The sequence below is a fragment of the Apodemus sylvaticus genome, chromosome 6 (assembly GCF_947179515.1).
Source record: "Apodemus sylvaticus chromosome 6, mApoSyl1.1, whole genome shotgun sequence".
In the NCBI taxonomy this organism is placed as follows: Eukaryota; Metazoa; Chordata; class Mammalia; order Rodentia; family Muridae; genus Apodemus; species Apodemus sylvaticus.
In genome coordinates, this window is record NC_067477.1 from 131,107,494 (window position 1) to 131,118,285 (window position 10,792).

The window sequence follows — 10,792 nt, forward strand, 5'->3', positions numbered from 1 at the left end:
CACCTCTGGATGTGTCTGTGAAGGTGCTTCCCACGCTGGTTAATTAAGAGCGCATAAACTGCCCGGAGTGACCTCTTTGGAAGAATAAAAGGGGGAATCTCTCTCTCTCTCTCTCTCTCTCTCTCTCTCTGCTTCCTGATGACCACGAAGTGACCAGATGTGCTCTTCCAGGCCTCATGACCCCTGCCATGATGAACTAAAGCTTCTGAAACCACGAGCTAAAATAAATCTTTCCTCCTTAAGCTATTTCTCTTGCGTATTTGGTTCAGATGATGAAACTGCACAGCACGTGCCAAGCGATGTTCTGGATGCTAGAGGGGTGACAGCAAGCAGGACTTTGAGGTGCTAGCCTGGAACTGCCAGCATTCTAACTGGAAGAGGGGTGGAGAGGGAGGATGCTTTAGTGATAGAGAATTGATAAACACCTGAGTATAGACGTTCAGGGCTCATCCACCTTTCAAGAGATAGCAATTGGAAGGAAAAGGAAGAAGCAGTGTTGCAAAGATCCGAGTGGCAGGAGTGGCCTTTCCATACAGAGGCTCCAAATGAGAGGCGACGAGCTCTACTGTGGCTGTCTGCAGGACATGGCTCAGCTGGATGAGCATTCACAAAGCCCTTGGTGAGGTCCCAAGTCCCACCTTAAACAACAGGAGATAGGCTCTCTGCCCGCCCTCCTGCTCCCTTGCTTTCCTCGCTATCACCAAGGACCTGGTCATGATGGGGCGACGTCGCCAACCGGGTGCTTCGATCTTTGGTGGAAGCCTCCAGCTCAGGTGTGTCTGGACTGAGCTTGTGTGAGAAAGATGACGCCATGATCCTGGAAGAGACAGGGAAGATCTTCGAGAAGGAAAAGGAGATGAAGAAAGGTATTGCCTTTCCTACCAGCATTTCCGTAATTAACTGTGTGCCTCACTTCTCCCCTTTGAAGAGTGACCAGGGCTATATACTCAAGGAAGGTGACTTGGTAAAAATTGACCTTGGGGTTCACGGGGATGGCTTCATAGCCAGCGTGGCTCACACTTTCGTAACTGGTATAGCTCAGGGGACCCAGGTAACGGGGTGTAACGCAGATGTCACTGAGTCCACTCACCTGTGTGCTGAAGCTGCTTTCCGACTGGCCAGACCTGGAAACCAGAACACACAAGTGACAGAATCCTGGAACAAAGTTGCTCACTCATTTAATTGCACGCCAATAGACACACCTGTCACACACCTGTGCACGCTGTCACACCAGTTGAAGCAACCTGTGATCGATGGCGAGAGAACCATTATCCAGAATCCTACAAACCAGCAGAAGAAGGACCACAAAAAGGCAGAATTTGAGGTGTGTGAGGTTTATGCTGTGGATGTCCTGTCAGCTCAGGCAAAGGCCAAAAGATGCAGGACGAAGAACTACCATCTACAAGTGAGACCCCTCTAAACAACATGGCCTGAAAATGGAAACTTCACATGCCTTTTTCAGTGAGGTGGAAAGGCATTTTGATGCTATGCCCTTTACTTTAAGAGCATTTGAAGATGAGAAGAGGCTGGAATGTGTGTGGTAGAGTGTGCCAAACATGAGTTACTACAGCCATTTAATGGTCTCTATGAGAAGGAGGGTGAGTTTGTTGCCCAGTTTAAATTTACAGTTCTACTCATGCCCAATGGCCCCATTCAGATAACCTGTGGTCCCTATGAGCCTGACCTGTACAAGTCTGAGATGGAGGTTCAGGGTACAGAACTTAAGGTTCTTCTCCAGAGTTCTGCAAGTCAAAAAACCCAGGAAAGAAAGAAAAAGAAGGCCTCCAAGACTGCAGAGAATGTCACCAGTGGAGAAACATTAGAAGAGAATGGAGCTGAAGACTGAGGTGGGTCCCCTCCCCAGTTTGTCATTCCTGCCTCACCCCCTCCCACTGCACCCCAAGCTCTGTCAAGGGCAGTTCATCTTCACCACTCAAGACTAGCAGCAGAGCGGGTGGGGAGGTTTCTGCCTTCATCCCGGTCCCCCACCCACTCACCCACTATTTTCAACAAAAAACCAGCTCTGACTGACTCTGGTGTTGGGAGGCCAGGCTTCCCAGTCACTGAAGACTACTTTTAGTAGAAAAAGAAATTAAATAATAAAATCAGGAGTCAAAAAAAAAAAACCAAAAACAAAAACAGAAGATAGAGGATTGTATATTCAACATCACCCTCGGCTACATAATGAGTTCAAGGCCACACTGTCTTAAAAACAAAACAGACAGAAAATCATTAGGACTGGCTTTAGTAGGTAAATGAGGATGAGAAAAAAATTAACAAAATAAAACAGAAGACAGAGCCCAGACCACAGTGCGTTTGTAAACCCTCGAGAGGAATTCAGATTTCATTAGAAGCTTGACACGAACTTTGAAAACATGTAAGCTACAGAGGGGTTTAATCTGACCTATGTTTTCACACTTCCTACTTGGAATGACAGCTTAAGGCTGGTGACCTCAGACCGATTTTGTTATCAGGTAACTAGACGGAGGAACAACTAGGTAAGCTTGCCACGGTGACCCTGATATCCATGCTTGAGAAATACCTGTCTGTTGTGACCCTAGGCTGACCCCATGACTTGGTGTTTGGATGACGGGCTAACAACAAGCACTGAGAGACTTTAAATCACTTGGGGCTTTCTCCTCTTGAGAAACTTTCAACTACTGTAAGACTCTGGCGAGCCTTAACTTATCAGAGACCCCTGAGTGAACAATGAAGACCCATGAATCGATGCAAAAGCAAGAGGAGTTTTATTGTTCCAGCATGCTGGGGTCGCCCTGCACATGAAGGAGAGAGAGAGTGACCCCTCGCAGCCTGTACAGCGAGCTTTTATACAGTTTTCAAAGCAGCAGCCATTAGGCACAATGTGATTGGTAGAACAGTGTGGCTTTTAAACTGGTATTGCCTTTGTCTGTAGGTGGCCAACACGCGGCAGGTGACTCATGCTCGGTCCCCCTCCCTGTGGTCTGAGGAGTGTAATCAGCCCCTCCCTTCAGGACACGGGAGGTGCCTATGTTCTTTGTGACCTTTCTCTTCCAGGAGGGGAGGGGTCTGGTGGAATTTTCTTGAGCTGACCTGATCACTCTCACACTGTGAGCAAGCCCAGGCTAGCCTGCTGGATGAGAAGCACACAGACAAGAATTCTCTGCTGACACAGAGCCAATCAGCAGACGTGAGTGTGAGCCTTCCTAAACCATTCCAATCTGCCTACTTTGCCCACAGAATAATAAAAAATAATATCTTGTTACTTTAACTCCATACATTTTAAAACAATTTTTATATTTATTTGCTTCTTTATTGTATTTGTAGAAACACCTATTTTCATACTATGGCATATATGTAGACATTAGAGGACAACTTGGAGGAGTCAGTAATCTCCTTCCACCATGGAGTCCTGGGAATTGAACTCAAGTCTTAAGGCTTGGCAGCAAACACCCTTACCTACTGAGTCATCTCACTAGTCCTAAGTCACTACATTTTTCAGATGGTGTGTTACACAGCAAACGCTAACTGTCTCAAGAACACAGATGAGTTAGTTTGCTTTGGATATTTCTCAAGGACTTCTGGCTCCTTCTTGCCAATAGTAAATGTCCCTCTTTTCCTGTTTAGTAGCTCACACATTTGATTCTTCTTTTTGATTGTTACTCACTAACCCTAGAAGGAGAAAAACTTGAGTTTCCCAGTCAAGATCAGAGCTATGCCTGTCAAAAGTGGGTACTTGAACTCAAAGTAGGGTAAGATACTATGCCAAAGCAGCTAAACTGCAAGTCCTGGCCTGGGTGATCGAGAGTGTACCCAGGAAGACACCAGGGAAGCAAAGGCTTCCCACCAGCTTGGCTCTGAGCTCTGTCCTATCCAGCAGCTCCTCTCTCTGCGCAGGATCCATCGCGCAAGCTCGAGTCCATGAGTCAGAAAGAGTTTACAACTTCCTTCCTCCAAAGGCTCCAAAATAAACAGAATAAACACAAGTTGGTCTCAGCTGGTTGCACGTTGGCCTGCCTGGAGGAGGGAGATGCCAGAGACAGCTTCTGGAGGCTGCTCACAGTCCTACGCTTCTAGGAAATAGACAATTACCAACAACATGGATTTTATTATCCTGACATTGCTAAGGTCTTTGCATAAAGCCTATATTTAAAAATATAAACATGTAAGTGAAAAAAATGTCAGGGGAATAAATATTTGTCTTAAAAGAGACCATCTGTTTCGAATTTTTATTTTAAAAAAAACTAACATGTGTTTTATTTTAAATTTGTATGTGTGCTGTTATCCTTGGGTTAAGTATTAGGTAAATAGACAGAAGCATTGAGAATCCATTTTCCAGCAAATTTTGGTTAGAAATCCTTGCACACGTGACACAGGAGATAATTTGGGGGCTAATTGGAGCTTTGTGGGAGGCCAGCTCCTTGAAGACGTCCCCCACCCCCTACAGCCTCTGTTTGGTGGGTGTTTCCTCAGCACGCATGTTTGTTTTGGATGAGAGGGTGTTTGACACCTCTGAGGACTCAGCCAACACAACACATGGCAAACTGCTTCCAGCCCAGCCCAGATGTGTACCCAGATGTAAGGAGGCCAGGGTGGCAGGACCTCAGGACTCAAGTCTGTAGGAGCCTCCTCTTGTACAGCTCAAAGGGCAGTGGGTTTGGATGTAATGTAAATACTGTCTGTGGAGAGGGGTCAAGAAGAGCTTCACAGAGGAGGTGGCCATGAGCTGGTTTCCACAATGGGACGAGAGCAAAGTCATTCCAGAAGGAGGTAAGAGGGGACCTCAAGTTCCACGATAGCTGAGAACAGCACGTGGTGGGAGTGGCTGGAGGGGAATTTGGAGAGGCGCTGGGAACAGTAAAAAACTTCCCTTCTTCTATTCCTCCTTCCTAATAGTAACACACACACTCACACACATACACCCTACAGACAGACAGACAGACACACCACACACACACACACACACTCACACATATACATCATACACACATACATACAGACAGACACATACACACAGCATACACATACATACCATACATAGATGCACCATACATACACATATATATACACCATACACACACACATACATACATACATACATACACATACATACACACACAACACATATAGACACACACACACACACACACTGCTCTCCACTGCAGGGTATTTTTCATCTAGACCCAGTAATGCCCATGTTTATCACCTACAAAGTCCACCCTTGCAATTAGGCGATGGGGGTGGGGGGAGACAAAAACAATCACAAATATAATCTCAGAATATTTACACGAGTTTACAGTTTTGTTGTGGACTGGGTTCTGAACACCCTCCCTCAATAAAAGATCCTGCATGTCCTTAACTGGGTCCTGCGCCCCTCCTTGGGGAAGGAGTGCAGATTAACAGCATCTATGAGAATGAAAGTTTTCGTTTTCTGAGACCAGGGGCTGGAAGGCCCTACCAGACCTCTTGCTGCTGCCTCTGAAGGAATGCCTTCCCAGGGAAAGTAGAGAGGAATGGAAACAGGAGAAGGAGTGGGAATTGACATTATTTGAGTTCCTCAGCCTAGCTCCACTTAACTAGGATATTTCCATTTTCCCTAAGACCAGTCAGAGTTGGCATTCTGCCTCTTGCAACTGAGAAATGTTTGGTTAATATCACTGAAAGCTCACATTTAAATTAAACTTGCAGCAAGAAGCAGACAGCTCCCCCTGATGGAGGCGGCCGTCCAGTGGCTCCCTAGGGTGGGGAGAGGCAGCTGCCCATCAGCACAGATGCTCCATTTCTATCAGCCACAGGGATGTCCAGCCCATGGTCTGTTTTACAACATCCCACCTCACCCCACCCCAAGCCCCCAGCTTTCCTTGCCCTTCAGTGTGACAACAGCAGAGGCCCAGCAGTGTAGGGTAAGCAGGAGCCGTAGAAACCATTTCCACACAGAGGCCTCTCCTCACTGTACTGCCCTTCCGCCTAGATGCGAGAGTAAGGGTATGGTAGGAACTGAGTCTGGCTGGAGTCAGGCGAAGCAAAGATTTAAACTGGAATGGCGTAATAAAAACGTTGCTCTCTCTACAGACAGAGAGGAACTGAGACAGTAAGAACACTGTTGGCGTCTTTCATTCCAAGCCAGGGTTTTGTGAACAGAGTCGCATGGCAAGGGGCTGGGCTTGGGCAAGACTGGCCGAGGGATTCAGGAAGTCATTAGCCTGATGGTTATAGAAACGTTAGTCAAACAGGGAGTCTGTTATTTTTGTTCCAGAACGTCGCTGTCTGTGTTTGTTCCTTAGCTGGCTCTCAAACATTGTTAGTTCAGCAAGTCCTGGGCCAGATGTCACCAGCAGAATGGTCTTTCTCCATCGACTATAACTCAAAGAAAACAGTATTCAAAAAGAGAGAGAACCCATTTTTTTTAGAAGACATTTTGTGCCTTCAGAGAGTGGGAGGTCCTAAGGCAATAAGATACCCAGTGAAGAAGGATCTGACTTCTAGAGGTCTTTCTCTGTGAGGGCAGCCACCATCAAAGAGGACTGCCTGCTCTAGGGAGCCAATGTTAGTCAAAATAAAATAAAATAAAATAAAATAAAATAATAAAATCCTTTGGAGTGCATGGTGGGGGATATAGCTAGCACAGCAGCTCAGGCTATCCCAACTAATATATCCCCCTCCATTGTCTGGAAGATGGCTAGAGTCTAAACAGCCTACTCTCTATGGCTTTACTATCCGTTGATGGTCTTACTACATCATGACTCCCACAAAACCTTCTTACTTCCTGTATTTATTGAGCACCTACCCCATGGCAGGTCATGTGTTAATGGTTAGTGAGAGCACAGGACATTTCACTGGTTCCAAGTCACTGTCGGATGTAAGACATGTTTTATGCATGGCTGTAACAAAAGTATGCAACACGAAGAAAATGTGATTGCCAATGAATTAAAGGCATATCATTAGAAGCTATTCTAATTTCAAAGATGTATAATTGCAAGGGAGAATACCTATCTCCAAATGGATGAAGTATGCCATTTAGTCTTTGCTTTGGTTTGGTTCTTCGCTTGTTTCATTTGATGTGGAGGACAATTTCTTTAGGAATTGCACTTGCTCCTTGGGAAGGTTGTGTACGTGATATCCCTCGCACGTGGCAGTGGGAGGACTCTGTGCAGACTCGGGTCTCTCCGTTTATGTGGGTTCTAGGAATCAAATACAGTCAGCCAAACCTAAGTAACAAGTGTTTTTCCTTCTCTACCATCTTGTCAGCCCTGAAATAACTTTTGCTGCATATTCCTGACAGTCCGCAAACCCATGATCCTCTGCTTCTGCCTCCTGAGTGCGGGGATTGCAAACATACTTTCACACGCCCACCAAGGCACCATGCTCCTTACTTCCAGGGCATCGGCCATCTTCTGGAGAGCCGGAGGAGCAGATAAGGAGGAAGGGTATTTACAAATTCTTGAACAGAGATTGATGGTTCATCTAGGAAGAAAGGAGCAAGCTGGCCTCAGAGGTAAGGCAAGCTTCCCAAAGGAGACCATTGAGCTCAATTTTGAGTAAAGAAACAGCAGCAAAGAGGTGCTGCTGAGAGGATCTGCAAGCCTCTGAGCTGCCCCCTCCACACCTGCAGAGAGGCATGCATGCACCCCCTGGGACTGGGGTGGGTTAGCAAAACCTCAAAGCACTCTCTTTCTCAAAGCTTCATTTTCTGGATAGTTGGAGGCTAATCCTTTAGGTGCCAAGGCACAATTTTAAAGTGGAAAAACCTTCCAAAATATAGCATCGTAAACCCTTGGCATCCACAGAGGGCATACCAGGGGGTCTTGGTGAATCTCCAAGTTCACAGATGCAGCTAGGCCCGGGCAGACGCCTGCTTGCTTGAGGATCACATTTATGGGAAAAGCTACAGTCATCTACTGTGAAGCCCACAGCACCACGCCAGCCTCCTCCCTCTGTATGGACTCTGCACTTTGGCGCCTTGCTTCTTGTTGGATGAGGTAGTCGGAGCCCAGTGTTCTCTTTAATCAGGATTGCACATGGGGTGACTCTGTCTATCACCGAATAAAAGCTGGGGCTCACCCATCACTTCAAGCTCAGTCTTGTGACACACTGAATCACCTGAAGTGACAAACAATAGGTGCAGTGTGGTGATCTGAATCAATGCCCGTTTCTGTGTAATAATCAGGCTTTATAATTTGATTTCACAGCATGACTCTTGCCCACACTGGGTTGTCATTTGCAAGCCTGTGGTGGGAGGAGGGAGAATGAATTTGTCTCCTATGTCTTTTGTCTCTCTTCCCGGAACACACGTACTTACACACTCATGCACATGTATACACATATGTATGCATGTACATACACACATGCACACAAACAACACACATCTAGCACATATACATACACACATTCACATGTGCATACACACTCACACACACATGCACATGTATTTTCACATACATGTATACACACACACACATACACACATACGCATGCAGAGTAGAGACTGAGGCATAGTGCTGCCACAGCTCTAAATCTCTTTCCTGATCTATTTTCCTCTTCACTATCTTTTTATACTCTGAAGGTGGATACGATGGGGCCAAGAGTTCTGTGGAGGTTTGGGTTGCCACCGTCCACATCCATCTATAGTTCCAGTTCCAGAAGCCTGACACCCTCTGCTGGCCTTGTCAGGTACTTCACACATGTAGTCCACACACATGTATGCAGATAAAATACCCAAACACATAAAATTTTAAAATTGAGAAGTTCATTTTGGGGGCTAGAGCAATGGACAGAATACTTCTGCAACCATGACAATGTGAATTTGACCACCATCATCACCACCCCCAAGAAAACATGTTAAAATACCAAATGAACACAGTGTCCTCTGCCTGTAGTCCCAGGGACGGACAGGCAGAACTCCAGATCTTGCTGGCCAGTCAGTCTAGCCAAACTGGCAGTCTCTGAGTTCAGCAAGAGACCCCGTCTCAAAAAACAGTGTTGAAAGCAATGGAGGAAGACATGGGCCTCTGGTCTATACACACGCAGAGTTCAACTTTTCACCTCCTGAGATAATGTTGTCAGTCAGCCAAGTATGTTTCCCGGCTCTGCACCCTCCTCACCCAGCAAACTTCCTAGATCGGAGTTCAAATCCATATGGACGGAGATCATGTGCCCGCTCTCTCAATATGGCCGCCTACAAGGGGAGAGAGGAGACCTTCAGAGTTGTGGGGACATCAATTTCTATTACACAAGCCCTCTCCTCCCTGGCATTTTGTTATGCCAACCTGAGATGATCATAGTCCCTGAAAATTTACCATTTTTTTATACAATATTCCTCTAGTTTTCATATCAAGCATGCAGAATGGCAAACAATACAATATTTACTGAGAGGCACATAAGTGAAGAGGCGGAGCTGTGCACTCGTTTTATTTTGTTATGTGTCTACTATCGTGGGGGAGCATGCACGCCCAGCACCCATGCAGAGGTCAGAGGGCAACTCTGGAAGTGAGTCCTCCCTTTTGCCTTTAAGTGTGCTCCAGACACTGAACTCAGGTCCTCAGGCTTCCAAGGCAAACGCACTGAGCCTCCTCCACAGCCCTGCCTCACTTGATTCTAAGGTCTAAGCCACTGCTGTGCTACTCTGTGTGTTTGTTGTTTAAAGTATAACAACATATTCTTGTCTTCCTGTCTAAATTTTAAATTTAAAAAAAAAAAACATAAAAGCAATACATGAATGCAGATGGGTGAATTAAACAACAGAATCTGGTAGAAGCAAAAGTAGATATTTGCCTCCCTAGCATCTCCCCAGCCTCTCCCAAGCCCCTCCATAACCCCTCTTCAGCCCCTCCCTGCCCCACCCCAATCCCTCCATAAACCCTCCCAGCTCCTCCATAACTCCTCCCCAGCCCCTCCCCATTTCCTCCCCAGATCCTCCCCAGACCCTTCCCAGCCCACCACATTAATATGTTCTCAGCAAAAGAGGGCTCAGACACATAGTGTGATGCTTCTTCCAAATCTATGAACCTAGATGAACATAGGAGTCCTGCCACGCCTGTGCCACGGCCACTTGCAGCTTCCCACGTGGCTGTGTCTCGGTGTATCTCCCATGTGTTTTAAGTTCAGAAACATACAGCCTCATTCCGAGCTATTCCCAAAGATAGGCATTCCAGTTTTTAAATTTATCCTCATAAAAAACACTTCAAAATACAGCCCTCCTCATGCCTGCAGGGATACGTATCCAACTGTCTGGCTACAATAATGTTCCCAAGTTTTCTGTGGCTCTAGGTGATTTGCACATTGAAAAAAAATTAAGGTTTTCTTTAAATGATGTGTATTCCTATGTCTATGTGTGGGTATGTACATGTACGAATGCAGGTGCTTGCAGAATCCAGAAGAGGAAGTCAGGTCACCTGGAGCTGGACAGGTCATTGTGAACCATCTAATATGGGTGCTAGGAGCTGAGTTCAGGTCATCAGCAGGAGCAACACACAGTTTTAACTGCTGAACCAGCTCCACAATGACAGTCCATCTGTCTATCTTTGTTTGTTTGTTTGTCTGTCTGTTTCTTTGTTTGTTTTGAATAGGAGGTCTCTCTGTGCAGCCCCAGCTGGCCAGGATCTTGCTATGTGGGCCATGCTGGCCCTGAACTTACAGAGAGCTGCCTGTCTCTTCCTTCTCAGTATTGGGATTAAGGCATACACTACCACTTCTGCTTGGAAAAAAAATATTCTTTTAGACAGGGCTCGTATAACCCAAACTGGCCTCCAACTCACTATATAGCAGAGAATGACTTTGAACTCTTGACCTGGGATTACAGGTGTGTATTGTGGTA

The 10,792-nt window shown here is 46.1% G+C and overlaps 1 pseudogene; it reads left to right on the forward strand.

The window, feature by feature from the left end:
- Positions 1–718: 718 nt before the first annotated feature.
- LOC127688007 (proliferation-associated protein 2G4-like) lies at positions 719–1,846 on the forward strand (annotated as a pseudogene).
- Positions 1,847–10,792: the final 8,946 nt, after the last annotated feature.